Source organism: Hemiscyllium ocellatum, chromosome 38 (genome assembly GCF_020745735.1).
Source record: "Hemiscyllium ocellatum isolate sHemOce1 chromosome 38, sHemOce1.pat.X.cur, whole genome shotgun sequence".
Taxonomy (NCBI): domain Eukaryota; kingdom Metazoa; phylum Chordata; class Chondrichthyes; order Orectolobiformes; family Hemiscylliidae; genus Hemiscyllium; species Hemiscyllium ocellatum.
The window spans coordinates 1,410,825-1,427,604 of NC_083438.1; positions in this window are offsets into that span (position 1 = coordinate 1,410,825).

Sequence of the window (16,780 nt, forward strand, 5' to 3'; positions counted from 1 at the left end):
GCCCTCATTCACTCCGATTGGTTGGAGGACAAACTGGTACGACCTGGTCCTCCAGTACTGCACTCTGCCCCTATTGGGCTGCACTGACATCAATCATCCGAGGCCCATTGTGAGGTGAGTGGTGGGATCCTCCGTCTCTCTGCCCTGGGATGAGCTTCAACATTCACAGTCAATGGGGCAGTATCACAGAGCACAGGGGCTGGGGGCTATTCAGCCCATTGGGGCTGTACCCTCTCCCTCTGGAGATGCTGCAAATCTGTCCCAATTCCCTTCCTATTTGCCCATAGCCCCTCAAATCTTCCCTTAAAAAGTAAAATTCCAAATCTGTTTATGAATAACTGCTGAGTCTGTGTCCAGCTGCCATTCAGACTGTTCCAGATGCTCATAACTTACTGATTAAAAAAATGTTCACATATTCACATATTACTTGCCAATTACCTGAAAATAGTTACTAAAATTGTGACATTGTTAACAATTTCCCTCTTCTGCAAATTAAATATCCTAGAAACAAATTTGCACCTGGTCAAAATCACTTCTCAGCTCCAAGGACAATTATCTGTGCTTCTGCTAGCTTTCCACAAAAGAGGAACACATCTTAATTTCATTTATTCGTGTCAGAGAGATGTACAGCACAGAAACAGACCTTTGGTCCAATGTGTCCGTGCCAACTAGGAATCCTCAACAAATGGAGCCCCATTTGCCAGTAATTGGTCCGTAACATTCGAAACTCTCCGTATTCATGGACCCAATCGGATGCCTTTCAAATGTTGTAATTGTATCAGCCTCCACTACTTCATCTGGCAGCTCAGTCCACACACACACCACACACAGCTTGAAAACTTTGTCCCTTAGATCTATCTTAAATCTTTGTCCTCTCAACTTAGGCCCATTTGATCTTGTTTTGAACCCATCTAACCTGGGGGAAAGACCCTGGCTGTTCACCTTATCCATGCCCCTCATGATTTTACAAATCTCCATGAAGTCACCTCTCAGTCTTTGACTCACCAGCAAAATTAACCCTGGCCTATTCAGCCTCACCCTGTAACTCAAATCCTCCAACCCTAGCAAAGTCTTTGTAAATCTTATCTTAACTCTTTCAAGATTCACAACATCCTTTCCAGAACAGGGAATTTCAAACTTAAAACAGAATTCCCAAAATGGCTTAATCAATGTCCTGTCCAGCCACAATTTGACATCCCAGCTTCTGTACTCAATGCATTGACCAAGAAATATAAGCATACCAAACACTACCTTCACTAGCCTGCCTACCTGCGTCTCTACTTTCAAGGAACAATGAACCTGCACTCCATGGTCTCTACGTTCAGCAACATTCCCAAGGACTTTACCATTAAGTGTATAAGTCCTGCCCTGATTTGCCTTTCCAAAATCCAACAGCTTACATTTGTCTATATTGAACCCAGTCTGCCATTCCTCGCCCCAGTGGCCCATCTGGTCAAGATCCTGTTGCATTCTGAACTAACCTTCTTCATTGTCCACGACACCTCCAATTTTCGTGTCTTCTGTAAACCCACTGACCATATCTCATATATTCACAACCAAGTCAATTATTTAAAGGACCCAATATCCATTTCTGCAGCACACTGCTGCTCACAGGCCTCCAGTCCACAAAGCAACCCTCTTTCACCACCCTCTGCCTCCTACCTTCAAGCCAGATTTGTATCCAAATGGCGAGTTCTCCCAACATTTCATGTTATCTAACTTTGCTTTGTTCAATGTCCATATAGACAACGTCCACAGTCTGCCTTCATCAATCATCTTTGTCACATCTTCAAAAAAACTCAATCAAGTAAGAGAGAGAGAATTTCCCACACAAAGCCATGTTGACTATCCCTCATCATTTCTCAACTTTCCCAATACATGTATATCCTGTCCCTCAGAATCCCTTCCAACAACTTGCCTGCCACTGACTTCAGGCTCACTGATTTCTTGTTCCCTGTCCTTTCCTTACCACCTTTTTAAATAATGGCACATGTCTTCCAGCACCTCACATGTCAACAATGACAATATAAATATCTCAGGGAGGGGCACTGCCATCATTTTCTTAGTTTACCACAATTTCTGGGATACACCTTAACAGGTCCCAGAGATTTATCCACCTTGCTACGATTTAAGACTTCCAGTACTACCTCCTCTGTAATATGGCCAGGAGCCGGGCAGCAGTGGACAATTCATTTACAGAAAGGTCTGTGAACGTAATGGTAAAACACTAAACAGAGCAAAAATACACTATGAGAGACTGAGGAAGCTAGATAACGAACAAGAGGACATCAAGGAGACCAGAGGCGAATCAGAGCAATGTTCACTTTTATGATCCCACAGTCAGATGTCTAGCACCGAAACAGACTCTTCAGTCCAACCAGTCTCTGCCAACCAGATATTCTAACCTAATTATTCCCATTTGCCAGCACTTAGCCGACATCCCTCTGAACCCTTCCTATTCAAATGCCTTTGAAATGTTCCAATTTTTGTTGCCCTTTAGGCTCCTGTTGAATTTCCCCCTCTCACCCTAAACCTACATCCTCTAGTTCTGGGCTCTATCACCCCAGGCTAAACACCTTGTCTATTTACGCTATCCACACCCCTCACTATTCGAGAAACCTCTTCAACATCACACTCCAGGGAAAATGACCTCAGCCTATTATGCCTCTCCCTGCAACTCAAATCCTCCACCCTGGCAACATCCTTGAAAATCAATTCTCAAACCCTTCAAGTTTCAGTGCCTCCTTCTGATAAGAGGGAGACCAGAACTGCACACAATATTCCAAAAGTGGCCTAACCAATGTCCTAGTAAAAAGTGAGGTCTGCAGATGCTGGACATCAGAGCTGAAAATGTGTTGCTGGTTAAAGCACAGCAGGTTAGGCAGCATCCAAGGAACAGGAAATTCCACGTTTCGGGCCAGAGCCCTTCATCAGGACATCGTGATGAAGGGCTCTGGCCCGAAACGTCGAATTTCCTGTTCCTTGGATGCTGCCTAACCTGCTGTGCTTTAACCAGCAACACATTTTCAGCTCTAACCAATGTCCTGTCCAGCTCCTTTACTCAACGCTCTGACCAATAAAGGGAAGCATACCAAATCCCTTCTTCACTATCTTATCTACCTGTGACTCTACTTTCAAGGAACTATGAACGTGCACTCTCTTTGTTCAACAAGACTCTGCAAGACGTTACAATTCAGTATGTCAGTCCTGCTCTGATTTGCTTTTCTAAAATGCTGCACCTCACATTTATCTAAGTTAAACCCTATCTGCCACTCTGCAGCCCATTGACCAATCTGATCAATATCCCATTGTATTCTGAGACAACCTTTATCACTGACCACAACACCAACAATTTTGGTGTCACCTGCAAACTTACTAACTGTACCGCCTCTATTCACATCCAAATCCTTTAAATCAATGACGAAACAAATCCAGAGAAAAACAAATATCCATTTCCCTGGGTGTGAATGTGCTCTGTGTATATCCTGCCCAATGACTCTCTATCAGGGAGAGCTGCACATACTCCCCTCTGAACTTTGCCCCCTACAAAGCTGGCGGCTGCACGTGTCCAGTGAATCGTTGCCCCGAATAAAGATGGCGGCGCTTACTCGAGTCAATCGCTCGATGAGGCATTTTCCCGTTTACTGCAAAAACGAGACTGTAAGAATCAAATCTGTCTTTTCCGATGTGCACCAAATGTTTACAAAACCTCCCAGCCTAGACCGACACCATTTCCCTCCCACTTGCTGCTGTTTATTTCTTTCCTTACCGCCAGCTCTCCGCCCGCACATCCGCGAGGATGATCGCTTGGTATAGTCTAGTCCCGCCTCTCGTTCACTCTGATTGGTCGGATGGCGAACTGCCCCACCAGGTCCTCCAGCCCCGCCCCTGCCCTTCCATTGGTCCGTCGCTGACATCAATCCCCCGGGGACCATTGGTGGCTGGAGCATGCGCACTGCTTCGCGGCTTTTGTTGCTGTGCAGAAGTTACAAGAGTGAGGGACAAAGTTAAAAACACACAACTTTGTATAATGTACTTTCCTGAGAGATGGGAAAAACAGAATAAAATCACAACTTTTAACAGGCATTTGGACAGACACATAATCAGGCATAGGATGGCAGGGATATGGACCATGTACAGGCAGATGGAATTAGTTTGGAATGGCATCATGATCTGCACAGACATGGTGGGCTGATTATTCTGGTGCTGTATTGTTCTGTTTTCCGGGGGGTAGAATGTGTGGAGCGAGAGATAATACTTTCAGTGAAATATGTCTCTTCTTTAGAACACACAATAAGTTGATGCATTTTTAGAGAAGCAATGTCGAAAGGGAATATATATTTGAATGGCACAGACACAGAGAGCAGGACAGCAGGAATGGGGGACAATTTGTACCAATCATTAAAGGAGAGAAAACAAAGTGTTTTGAGTAAAACAAATGGATGCTTGGCTTCATTAATGAGGGAATGATAACAGACTCATTGGAAAGATGCTGAACCTTGACAAAGCTCTAGTTAGATCACAGTCAATCATTACATTCAATTCTGGTCAACAGATTCCTGGTCAGAATGAAGAAGTTAAAATACCATAGAGGGGCCAGTTGCATAGCTTTTGCTTCTCTTTCAGGACACCGTGGGGTCTCAAGGTTTAGACATTCCTTGCCAAAGTCCTATTTCATCAACTGAAGGCCCGTACTCTTAGAATACAAACAGAACACCTCAGAAGGGGAGAGGCTGACAGTATCTCAAAATAGAATCCCTTGAAGCCACACATGTGGATTGCTCTGTAACCCCACACAGAAGAATTTGCCCTTTCCAGGCAAGACTGAGAATCCTGGATACAACCCTGTTAAACTGCCTCCCGCTCCCTTTGTCTTACCTCCCCTCCATATTAGCATAGGTAAGTCAATCCCCCATTTACTGAAGGAAGAACCCTCCTGCCTTAATCTCTTCCCATCAACACATAATCATGAACAATATGATAATCAATTTCTGTAATGCATTCACACGTTATCACAGGACATCACCATTCATCAAGCTTTGTAAATTCATAAATACCTGCTTTAAACTAAGTAATGACAATCGCCCATGTGACTGATATGCCTTTGTCTAATTCCTATGAAATATACTGTCTCTGTGATTAGATTGCAGACAGTGTGGAAACAGGCCCTTCAGCCCAACAAGTCCACACCAACCCGCCGCAGCGCAACCCACCCATACCCCTACATTTACCCCTTTACCCCTTTACCTAACACTACGGGCGATTTAGCATGGTCAATTCACCTGACCTGCACATCTCCGGAGCACCTGGAGGAAACCCACGCAGACACGGGGAGAATGTGCAAACTCCACACTGTCAGTCGCCTGAGTCTTGAATTGAACCCGGGTCTCTGGTGCTTGTGAGGCAGCAGTGCTAACCACTGTGCCACCGTGCCGCCCACAGACTGTGGGTAAGGTAGAGATTCGTGAAGAAGAGTCTCTACAAGTAGACACTCAGCTACTTTAGAGACGCTTTGAAACTCTCGCCTGCTGTACAACAATAAAGCTACTGCTGTTGTACAGAAAACTTGCATCGTCTGGATTTGTGGAACAAAATAGGCAACAACAATGAAGGATATGAGTGATCTTCAGAGTGTGGAGTACAGACTTATTGGAGTGGTTCACTGATGAAGACAATGCAGTCACTGGATTGATTGGAAGAAGTTGCGATTTTCTTTGAAGTGAAGAAATTGGATATAGTTTTGATAGAGCTATATAAGATTATAACAGACCTAGATATAGCAGACAAAAATATCTGTATACGATAGGTGATCGCACAAGAATTAAGGTCAGATGTAAGGTTTTGAGACAGCGGGAGATGAACAAGTGTTTCTACTGACTGTATTGGCTGGAAATATGCAGAACATGTTGCCTATTATGGTGGCGCAAATAGAGAAGATCAATGATTGATAAAAACAATTAGATCAGTTCTGAGAGAAATAAACTTGCAGAGTTTGGGGTACATATGGGGAATGAGAATGTTAGATTCTACTACAAAGAGCCAGCTTGGATTTGATGGGCCTCTTTCTATGCTATAATGCATTTTATTTGAACTTGCTTAAATTGCTCTGCTCACTGATAAAGTTGTCATTTAGGTAAATCTGCTCAGTGTTCCTACTCAGACCAATACAGGCTGTCCCTCCACAGCAGGAGATAATGTTTACTGCCTTATACTGGGTTCTTGAGGGGTGGGGGAGGGGTGTGGGGGGCTAACGGTGTGTGTAACAGTCTGCTAGCATTTATCTGAAATGGCAAAACACCAGTGCAGCCACACTAGTGACAGACTCTGGAAATGTAGGGAATGCCAGAAGGGAATTCTTTACCCATTCCCACCTGGAAACTGGCCAAACCAGTCAGACTGGGGAGCTGTTCACCTGCTCTGTGCGTGTGTGGGGGTGGGAAGGGATTCACTCAGGCATCCATCCTGCTGAGACACCAGTCAATTTACTGATAGCCACAGTTGAAGGATTTTTTTTCTCTTTCTCACGCCAAGTAATGAACAATGGTTTTGGCAGCTCAAAGTTTTGCACATAGACATCTTAGTTTTGGAAACGTTCACAACATTGTTGAACATGCACAGATTCACACTGGGTACATACTTTTATTTTCCTTTATTCATTCACAGGAGGAGGGTGTCGCTGGCCCGGCAGCATTTCCTGCCCATCCCTAATTACCCAGAGGGCAGGTAAGAGTCAACCACATTGCTGTGGGTCTGAAGTCACAATGTAGGCCAGACCAGGTAAGGATGGCAGCTTCCTTCCTGAAAGGGCATTAGTGATCCAGATCGTTTTTTCTGACAATCGATTAATGGTCATCATTAGACTCTAAATTCACAAGTTTTTTAAATTAAATTCAAATTCCCGCATCTGCTGCAGCAGGCTTTGAACCCAGGTATCCAGAACACTTATCTGGGGTTTTAGATTAACTGTCTCACAACAATACCACTCGGACAATACTTCCCCACATCGCTGTCCATCTGCACAGAGTGAACAGTGATTTTCTGGTTCATCAGAACTGGTCAATCACATGTAAGTTTGCTCAATGTTTGCAGGAGTTGGATGTTGATTGGCAATTGACATCCATCTCCGAACCATGTATTCTGCGGTTTGTTTCTGGTGATGATTGGAAGCACCATCAGTCTTGTTATCTTTTGAGGATAAAAACAGTTTCAATTAGCTTTCTGTTAAATGCATGGCAATTAATTCTATCTGTAAGTAAAAAATGAGGTCTGCAGATGCTGGAGATCACAGCTGAAAATGTGTTGCTGGTTAAAGCACAGCAGGTTAGGCAGCATCTCAGGAATAGGGAATTCGAAGTTTCGAGCTTATTCCTGAGATGCTGCCTAACCTGCTGTGCTTTAACCAGCAACACATTTTCAGCTGTGATCTCCAGCATCTGCAGACCTCATTTTTTACTTGAAGATTTTAACCTACTGCGAATCCTCTTGCAAGGATGCCTTCCTTGAAGAAGCTCTCTTCCTCCCTCTACAAGGATTTCAGTGAGTCTCTCTCTCACTGCACCCCCCAGGTCATCTCCTCTGCACAATTAATTCTATCTCATAATTCTCAGGCAGATTAGTTTCTTTTGAAGGGCTCTCCATCTCCCCAACCTCGTCCATCCTTACTCCCAACTGTACAATAATGTCATAGAGTCTCTTTGTGACTATGAATGAGACAATCTGATCAGCTGCTTCTTTCCCTACTCCTATGTCAAGTTGGATCTCAAACTCCCCTTACTGCAGTTGTGATTCTGCATCATTGTACGTGTTGCTCGTATTTCATGTCTTGGCCTATCAGTGTTCATGATACTGCATGTGGTATATGGGGCCAACAGTGTAAGAGTTTAACTCTTACCTTCCAACAACAGCAGTAGAATTGTACTCCAACAAAATTTACAGAATCATGGCCCAGCATATCCCCAAATTTACCTCTTACCATCGAATCAGAGGATCACTCCTCGTTCAACAGAGAATTCAGGAGGGCATGCCATTAACAGCAGCATGAATACCTAAAAATGAGGTGTTAACCTGAAGAAGTTACCAAAGAGGACTACTTGTGTGCCAAACAGCATAAGCGGCGAGTGGTAGTTAGAGCGAAGCAATCCGGGAAACAACGGAACAGATCTAAGATCTACAGTCCAGCCACATCCAGTTGTGAATGAAATCAGAGCACAGCTGGAGTTCTGAGGACAGTTCTCTTCAAGATATTAACCAACAAGAACATCAAACTGGATTAATTATCATAAAACTCCGTTTGATATTCATATATTTACAATCAATGTTCAATTCACCAATGTAATTGAAGGTAAAGACAATCTTCAAGTGACTGTAACAGTGGAGACATCTGAATACTTGATCAGCAAATTTAAGCCTGTTGTGTTTTGATGGTAATAATTTCAAAGAGATTTTAAAAAGTAAGGTGACTTGAGTACAATGGAAGAAATTGATTGGTGGGTAATCTTGTTTTAATCTGAAGTTAATTTAGGATTAGTTAACAAATAAACACATGGTAGGGAATCCAAGCCCCACGGAGTGCACATCCAGTTCCATGTGGGAAAACCAGGACACTTCTTGTCTGAGCGACAACCACAAGAACACGGAGGTGACGCTGGAAATGTCAGGAACACTCGTCAAGTACTGCACACACTTCTGATCCCCACATTCCAGGGTTGATGTGATCACACCAGAGAGGGGACAGAGGAGATTGATCAGAATGTTTCTACAATTGGAAAATTTCTGCTCTGAGGAAAGGTTGGATAGGCTGAGGAATCCAGACTGAGTGGATAGGAAGGAGCTATTCATTAACTGAGAGGTCAGAAACTGGAGGATTTAGATTGAAACTAATTCCCAGAAAGAAGGGGAGGGGAGAATTCATTTCACTCGGAGATGGCGGGGAACAGGAACATATTGATAGGGTGGCAGAGGCAGTAACCAGCATCACATTAGAATAAAAGGACATAGATGTAACTGAGATGCTGGAGCATGCAGGGCTGAAGACTAAAGTCTGCAGAATGGGATCATTGTGACTTATTTAACATTTCTCCAGAATATTAAATTCTCAAATTGGACTGGAGTTTATGAACATCATCCGACCTGAATTCCAAATGTCAGAATAAATATATCAGAAAGTTACAGCACAGATCGAGGCCACTTGGCCTATCCTGCATGTCTTGGCTGTAATAGAATGACCCAGGCTTTACAGTGTTCTGTATTCACCAATGAGAGCAACAATTTCAGACTGCGTACTCTGCCCTCTATGTTGTTATAATCTGTTTTTTCAATGTATTTCTTTGACAGCTGCTCACCTTGTTTCCTGGTTTCTTTCCCAGCCCTAACTCCATTCCCCGTCGCCTTGAGGGTCTACCATTTCTGCAATTTAATCTCTCCTGCCTTCCCCTGTGTGACACTGTCTTTTTGTCCTTGTTCACCCCCACCTTACTCACAACTTGTTCCATTTGTGATGGTTCCCAGACTTCTGTGACTTCACTGTGCCCCCTGGGTCAGTGGCATGAGTTTTGAATTATCTTCCTCATGAGACAATCAGAAATCTTTCTGGCTGCAGTTTCCCCCAGATTTTATTTTGAAAAAAATAAAAGAGGATTTGCGTCAGAGTCAAGTATCTGTGAGCCTTCATCCACAATCCTGAGCACTTAGACATAATATGTGACCCTCCCGTCAGATGTGCAGGTTTGCTGGATTGGCCGTGCTAACAGGGCCTGTAGTGTGTAGGTTAGGTGGGTTGGTTTAGCCATGCTAAATGTGGGGTTATGGAGGTAGGGTGGGACAGCAGGTCACTGCAGAGTTGATGGACCGAATAGCCTCTTTGTGTGCCTAAGGGAGTCTGTAATTCTAACTAGTTGTGATTGTTGTCACATTTTCCTAAGACCAGGTTCATTCAACTCAGGTACACATGCTGCCTTTTGTGTTTCTGTGGATGCTCACTCAATCCTTTACTTCTGTTTTCCATCAATTTCACACTGTATGTGAGGGTGAGAATGAACTTGTAAATATAAATACTCCAACCACAACCCCTCACAAGTTCATAACTGTTTCTGCTACTAGCATCACTCACAAGGAACAGAAAAATAAAAGGTTCAGTTACAAATCTGACAGAAACAGAGGTTATAATCACCAGGAAAGGCTTAACAGCTTAAAACTCTTTTCTTAAGAAAAGAGGAGGCTCGGAGAGCTCTGCCCAGGGGTAACTGGTCAGGCTGGTATAGATCCCACCTAACCCAGGAACGGTCCCAGTGCCTGAAGAAGCTAAACTCTTCTATGGTACACCATTTCTCCAGCTACACATCCAGCTGATTTACCCTCTTATTCCTGCTCTCCCTAGCACATGGCACTAGGATCAAGTCTGACATCATTACATTTCAGGAGCTGCATGATAATGTGTCCCTGCTCTCCCAATATCCAGCTTTCAAACACTCATCCTTTTGTTTCATGATGTCGTTGGTATCGGTGTGTTCTACAACCACGGGCTGTTTACCCACCAGCTCCAGAATGTCCTGTAGCTGCACCATGATATCTCGGATCCTGGCACCAGGGAGATAACATACCATCCTGGATTCATGGCTGTGGCCAGAGAAGTGCCTGTCTGTAACCCTGACTATTGAATCCCTCGTCATTCTCTCTCTTCCCGTTCTGGGCAGCAGAGCTATCGACAGTGTCATGAACCTGGCTGTTGCTGATCTCCCCTGAGACTGACACACACACAAATCCCAAGCAGTATACAGTATCTGTTTGGGAAGGGAATAACCACTGGGAACTCCTGCACTTCCTTTCTGAGCCTTTTACTTGATCTGATGGTCACCCATTCCCTTTCTGCCTGTGTAACCCTCACCTGCAGTGTGACTAACTCATTATTGCAGATGCACCACAGTGAGTCCACTCACAGCTCCAGCTCTGAAAAGCAGTTTCCCAGTAGCTGCTGATGGGCACATTTCCTGCACACATAGCCCGTCAGGGACACTGGAAACATCCCTAATTTTCCCACATTGTACCAGAGGAGCACACCACGGGTCTGAGGTCTTCTGTCACACAGGCTCTCTAGATTCAACTAGTTACTCGCATTAAGAGAATTTAAATGAACGAGCATTCTTCCTACCCTTCAAACATATCCATTATAATCAAAATCTTTACTTAAGCTGATATGTTATAGCTTAAAAACTGTTACAAAATCTCCACACGTATTGCTTACAAACTGGCTGTTCCTTTTCGGACCATGTGCATTTCTGAATGGGCTGAAATAAAAAAAATGAGTTTCAGCTTCACATTCTCCCTGTCCCACCTCGCTCTGTTTATACCCAACTCCAAAACACACTCATTGAGCCAAGCAGCCCTTAGAATGCAGCCCTGTCATTGTCATTGTCTGCTCACACCTACACTGCACTCAGCCTCCTGTCCTGTTCCAACGCATCTCAATGGGAGCTCAGGAACAGCATCTCATCTTTCAATTCAATCCTTTGTAGCCCCAGAGTCAACATGGACCTCAGCAGTTTCTGGATGAACAGAATTGTTAGAATCTTGAACATTCCACCTGAAATGGTACTGGAATTTGTGTTCACAAGGAGTTGCAGGGAATTGAAAATAAGGAGTTCACAGGTTAGCGTCGTGAAGTGGGTGATTGGGACTAAATCTGACACTCCCTATAAAGAGACGAAGTGCAATCTGGACATATCTGTGCTCCCTCTCAGACCAAAACAGACCGAGCTTCCAGTTGCCTGCCATTTTAACACACGAGCCTGTTACCTGGCCAACATCTGTCGGATTCTTACAGCAGTGTTCCAGAAAGCTCGATGCAGAACACTCCAGAACATACCACATGGCCCTGTATTTCAAGGACTGCAATTTCCTCTCCCATGTGGTCAACAATACTCTCCAGTGTATCTCTACCACTTCCCGCACCTCTGCCCTTGAACCTCACCCCTCCAGCTGCAGCAAGGATAGAAACCCCCAGTCCTCACTTTTCAGCCAGATACAACACATCATCCTCTGCCATTTCCACCACCTACAATCAGATCCCACCAACAGAGATATCTTTCCCTCCACACCACTTTCAGCATTCCTCAGAGACCATTCCCTGTGACTTCTGCATTAGATCCATGCTCCCAACCAACCCATCCTCCACTTCCAACACCTTTGCCTGCCATTGCAAGAGGTGTAAAACCTGTGCTCACACCTTCCCCTCACCTCCATCCAAGACACCAGAGGTCCCTTCCACATCCAGCAGAGATTTTCCTGCACATTGAATAACCTCATCTATTGTGTTCGTTGCTCTCGACAATGGGGAGACAGGACACCAACTTGCAGAATGTTTCAGGGAACCTTTCTGGGAGAAATACACCAACCAACCCCACTGTCCTGTGGTCAACCATTTCAACTCCCCCTCCCACTCTGCCATGGACATGTATGTCCTGGGCCACCTCCACCATAAAATCCGAGCTACATGACTCCTGGAGGAAGAATACCTCATCTTCTATATTGGGACCCTTCAACCACAGAATCAACATTTCATCATTTCCACTTACCCCACCTTATCCCAGATCCAGCCCTCCAACTCAGCACCACCCCCTTGAACAGTCCCACCTGTCCATCTTCCTTCCCAATTATCCACTCCACCCTCTCACCATTACCCTCCATCAACATCTTCCTATCGCCTTCTCAACTACCTGCCTGCCAGCCCCACACACACATCCTATTATCTGTCAGCCCTCTTCCCCTCCCTCACATTCCTGCAGAAGGGCTTAGGCCCAATATGTCAATTCTCCTGCTCCTTGGATACTGTCTGACCTGCTTTGCTTCTCCTGCGCCAAATTTTAACGTAAGCTGGAAGAACAACACCTCATTTTGTACTTGGGGACCCTTCAGGCCTCTGGCCTTAAAACAGAATTAATTAATTTTAGCTCCCAAGTCTCCCACATCCTCACGCCCTAGTACCCCACCCCACAGACCAGGCCTTGTTATTACATAGCCAGCCATTACACATTACCTATGGTTATCCGCTAACAGTCTCCATTAACATCTATTCATCCTCCCCCAGCCAGATCGTTATCCATTCCTTTGTCCAATTGCTCCTATATTTCTCTTTGGACTCTAAGAGTTCTGAGGAAGGGTCAGCGGATCCAAAATGTTAACCCTGATTTCTCTTCACAGATGCTGCCAGACCTGCTGAGCTTTTCCAGTATCTTCTGGTTGTTGTTTCTGATTTAAGCATCCACAGTTCTTTTGGTTTTCATTTACTGGGAGTTTCTAATTCAGGTCTAGCAGCTTACATCATGCGTTTATAAACCCTCCCAGTCTACACTAACTCCATTTCTCTCCCACTCCCTTCACAGTCACTGGGTCTCTTCCCACCCCCTCACCATGACAGTGCACCTGCACAGCTTATGGTCACATGTTGGCCTGTTGGCAACACCCCTCATTCACTCCCATTGGCTGGAGGATTACACCTAATGGTCTGAAGCTGCTGTCAATCAGCCAGGCCCCATTGTGACATGAGTGGTGGGATCCTCCCAGGAGTGTGGGAGGCTGAGGGGTGACCTCAGAGGTTTATAAAATCATGAGAGGCATTGATGGGATAAATAGACAAGGTCTTTTTTCTGGGGTGGGGAAGTCCAAAACTAGAGAGCATAGGTTTAAGGTGAGAAGAGAAAGATATAAAAGGAACCCGAGAATCTACTTTTATCATGTAGAGGGTGGTGCGTGTAATGAAGCTACTGTCAGGGGAAGTGGTGGTAGCTAGTACAGTTACACCATTTGAAAGGCATCTGGGTGGGTATATGAATAGGAAGGGTGTAGAGGGATATGAGCCAACTGCTGCCATATCGTACTAGATTAGGATAGGATATCTGGTCGGCACAGACGAGTTTGACAGAAGGGTCTGTTTCCGTGCTGTATATGTCTGTGGCTCTGCCCTGGGATGAGCTTCATCATTCACAGTGAATGGGGCAGTATCACAGAGCACAGAGGCTGGGGGCTATTCAGCCCATTGGGGCTATACTCTCTCCCTCTGGAGATGCTACCATTCTGCATTTACTCCCCTCCCATTTATCCGTAGCACTCCAAATTTATCCTCAAATAGTTAAATTCCAGAGATGTACAGCACAGAAACAGACCATTCGATCCAACTCGTCCATGCCACCCATTTATCCCAAATTAATCTTGTCCTATTTACCAGCACTTTGCCCATATCCTTCTAAACTTTTCCTAATCACGTACCCAGTCAGATGCCTTTCAAATGTTGTAATTGTACCACCCTCCACACTTCCTCTGGCAGCTCATTCCACTTTCAGCTTGAAAACATTGCCCCTTAGATCCTTCTAAAATCTCTTCCCTCACACCTTAGACTTGTGCCCTCTAGTTTTGTACTCACTTAACTTAGGGAAAATGTCCTTCACGATTTTATGTACCTCAAAGGTCATCTCTCAGCATCCAATGATCCAGGGAAAACAGTCCCAGCCTATTCAGCCTCTGTCAAGCCAAACAGAGAACAACCAGGTAATTCCTAGAGGCATGGCACTCATCCACTGATTCTATCAACAAACACATTGACCTGGACCCAATATACCGGCCACTGCAGCGGACAGCGACTGACAACCGGAAGCGGCAGAGACAAGCCACTATAAATGCCGGAGGAAACATCTCAGAAGCGCTTCACAGGAGGCTCCCCAGAACTGAGGATGTCACCTAGAAAGGGGACGAAACGTTTGCAACAAAAACTCCCAGCTCGGCGAACAGAACCACAACAACGAGCACACGAGCTACAAATCTTCTCCCAAACTCTATTCAGCCTCTCCCTATAGTTCAAATCCTCAACCCTGGCAACACCTTTGCACATCTTTTCAGAATCCTTTCAAAGTTCTGTAATATCACTACTACAGCAGGGAGACCAGGACTGAAAGCAGAATTCCAGATGTGGCTGAATCAATGTCCTGTAGAGCTGCAAAACAATGTCACAACTCCAATACTCAATGTACTGACCAATAAAGGCAAGTACACCAAACACCTCCTTCACTACCCTGCCTATCCATGATTCCACTTTCAAAGAACTATGAACCTGCACCTCAAGGTCTCTTTGTTCAGCAACACTCCCCAGGACCTTCCCATTAAATGTATAAGTCCTGTCCTGATTTGTTTTTCCAAAACGCAGCACCTCACATTTATCAGAATTCACTCCATCTGCCACTCCCCAGCCCATTTGATTGAAGTCCCATCGTACTCTGAGGTAACCTTCTTCCCGATCCAATTTGATGTCTGTGTAAAGTCACTAACCATAGCTCCTATTTTCACATAGGAATCATTTATATAAATGATGAAAAGCAGTGAACCCTGCACCGATCCTTACACAATCTTGCTCATCATAGGCTTCCAGTCCGAAAGGCAACCCTTCACCTCTACCCTCTACCCTCTGTCTCTAACCTTACAGCCAATTTTATATCCAAATAGCTCGTTCTTCCACCTTGAATGTCTTTCTGAAGTCGAAGTTAGTGATTTCCATACACAAAGCCCTTCCAACAACTTGCCTGACTCCAGGCTCACCAGTGTATTGTTCCCTGGCCTTTTCTCATCACCTTTCTCAAATAATGGCGCCCGTCTTCCAGCACCTCGGTGATACAAATATCTCAGCGAGGGGCCCAACAATCACTTCCCTAGCTTCCCACAAAGTTCTGGGATTCACCTAGTCATGTATCAGGGATTTATCAATCTTGATGCATTATACAAGTTCCAGTGCCTCATAACTTATATGGACACTTGTCAAGTTATACCTATTTATTTCTCCAAACTCTCTCACTTCCATATCCTCCTTCAGTGAAAGCTGACATGAAATACGCAGGTCGTATCTCTCCTGTCTCCTGCAGATCCATAGACAGCCTTGTTGATCTTTGAGTGTCCCTATTCTCTGCCTGGTTACTCTTTTGTCCTTAGTGTATTTCTAGAATCTCTTTGGATTTTCCCCAAACCCATTTCACAAAGCTCTCTCTTCCCCTTTTTGCCCTCTTAGTTTCCCTCGAGTATACTCCTACTGCCCCTATACACCTCCAGGTATTCACACAAACCCAGCTGTCTGTACCTGCCATATCCCTCCTTCATTTTCTTGGCCAGAGCCACAATTCCGCTTGGCCGACAGCATTCCTTACACCTCCCAGCCTTGGCCTTAACAGGAACATACTGTCTATATACTCATTGTCGCAGGCCTATGGGGGCAATAGCAGATGAAGATAGAGAAACAATCAATCATTCTCAGTAAAGAGGCAGTGCTGGGAAAGATACCAGCATAAAGGTAGATGGGTCTCCTGGCCCTTGAAGGAATGCATCCCCGGGGACTGTAAGAGATGGCAGTGGGTAAATAGCAAATACACTCGTGATAATTCACTAAACTTTGCTGGACTCTGGGATGGTTCTAACAGATCGGAAAGCTGCAAATGTGATCATCAGAGGTCATCTCCTCTGCACAGACACTGCACCCCACCCCCCCCCCAGGTCATCTCCTCAGCACAGACACTCCCCCCTCCAGGTCATCTCCTCTGCACAGACACTGCACCCCCCAGGTCATCTCCTCTGCACAGAAACTCTTCAGCCACGTTCTCAAACAGACTCGTTACCACAGCCACATCTCCTTCCTCAGCACCTGCCTCAGATTTCTCCAGTTTCCTCATTTCCCCTCCCCCCCACCTTGTCTCAGTCGGTTCCCTCAACTCAGCACCGCCCTCCTAACCTGCAATCTTCTTCCTGACCTCTC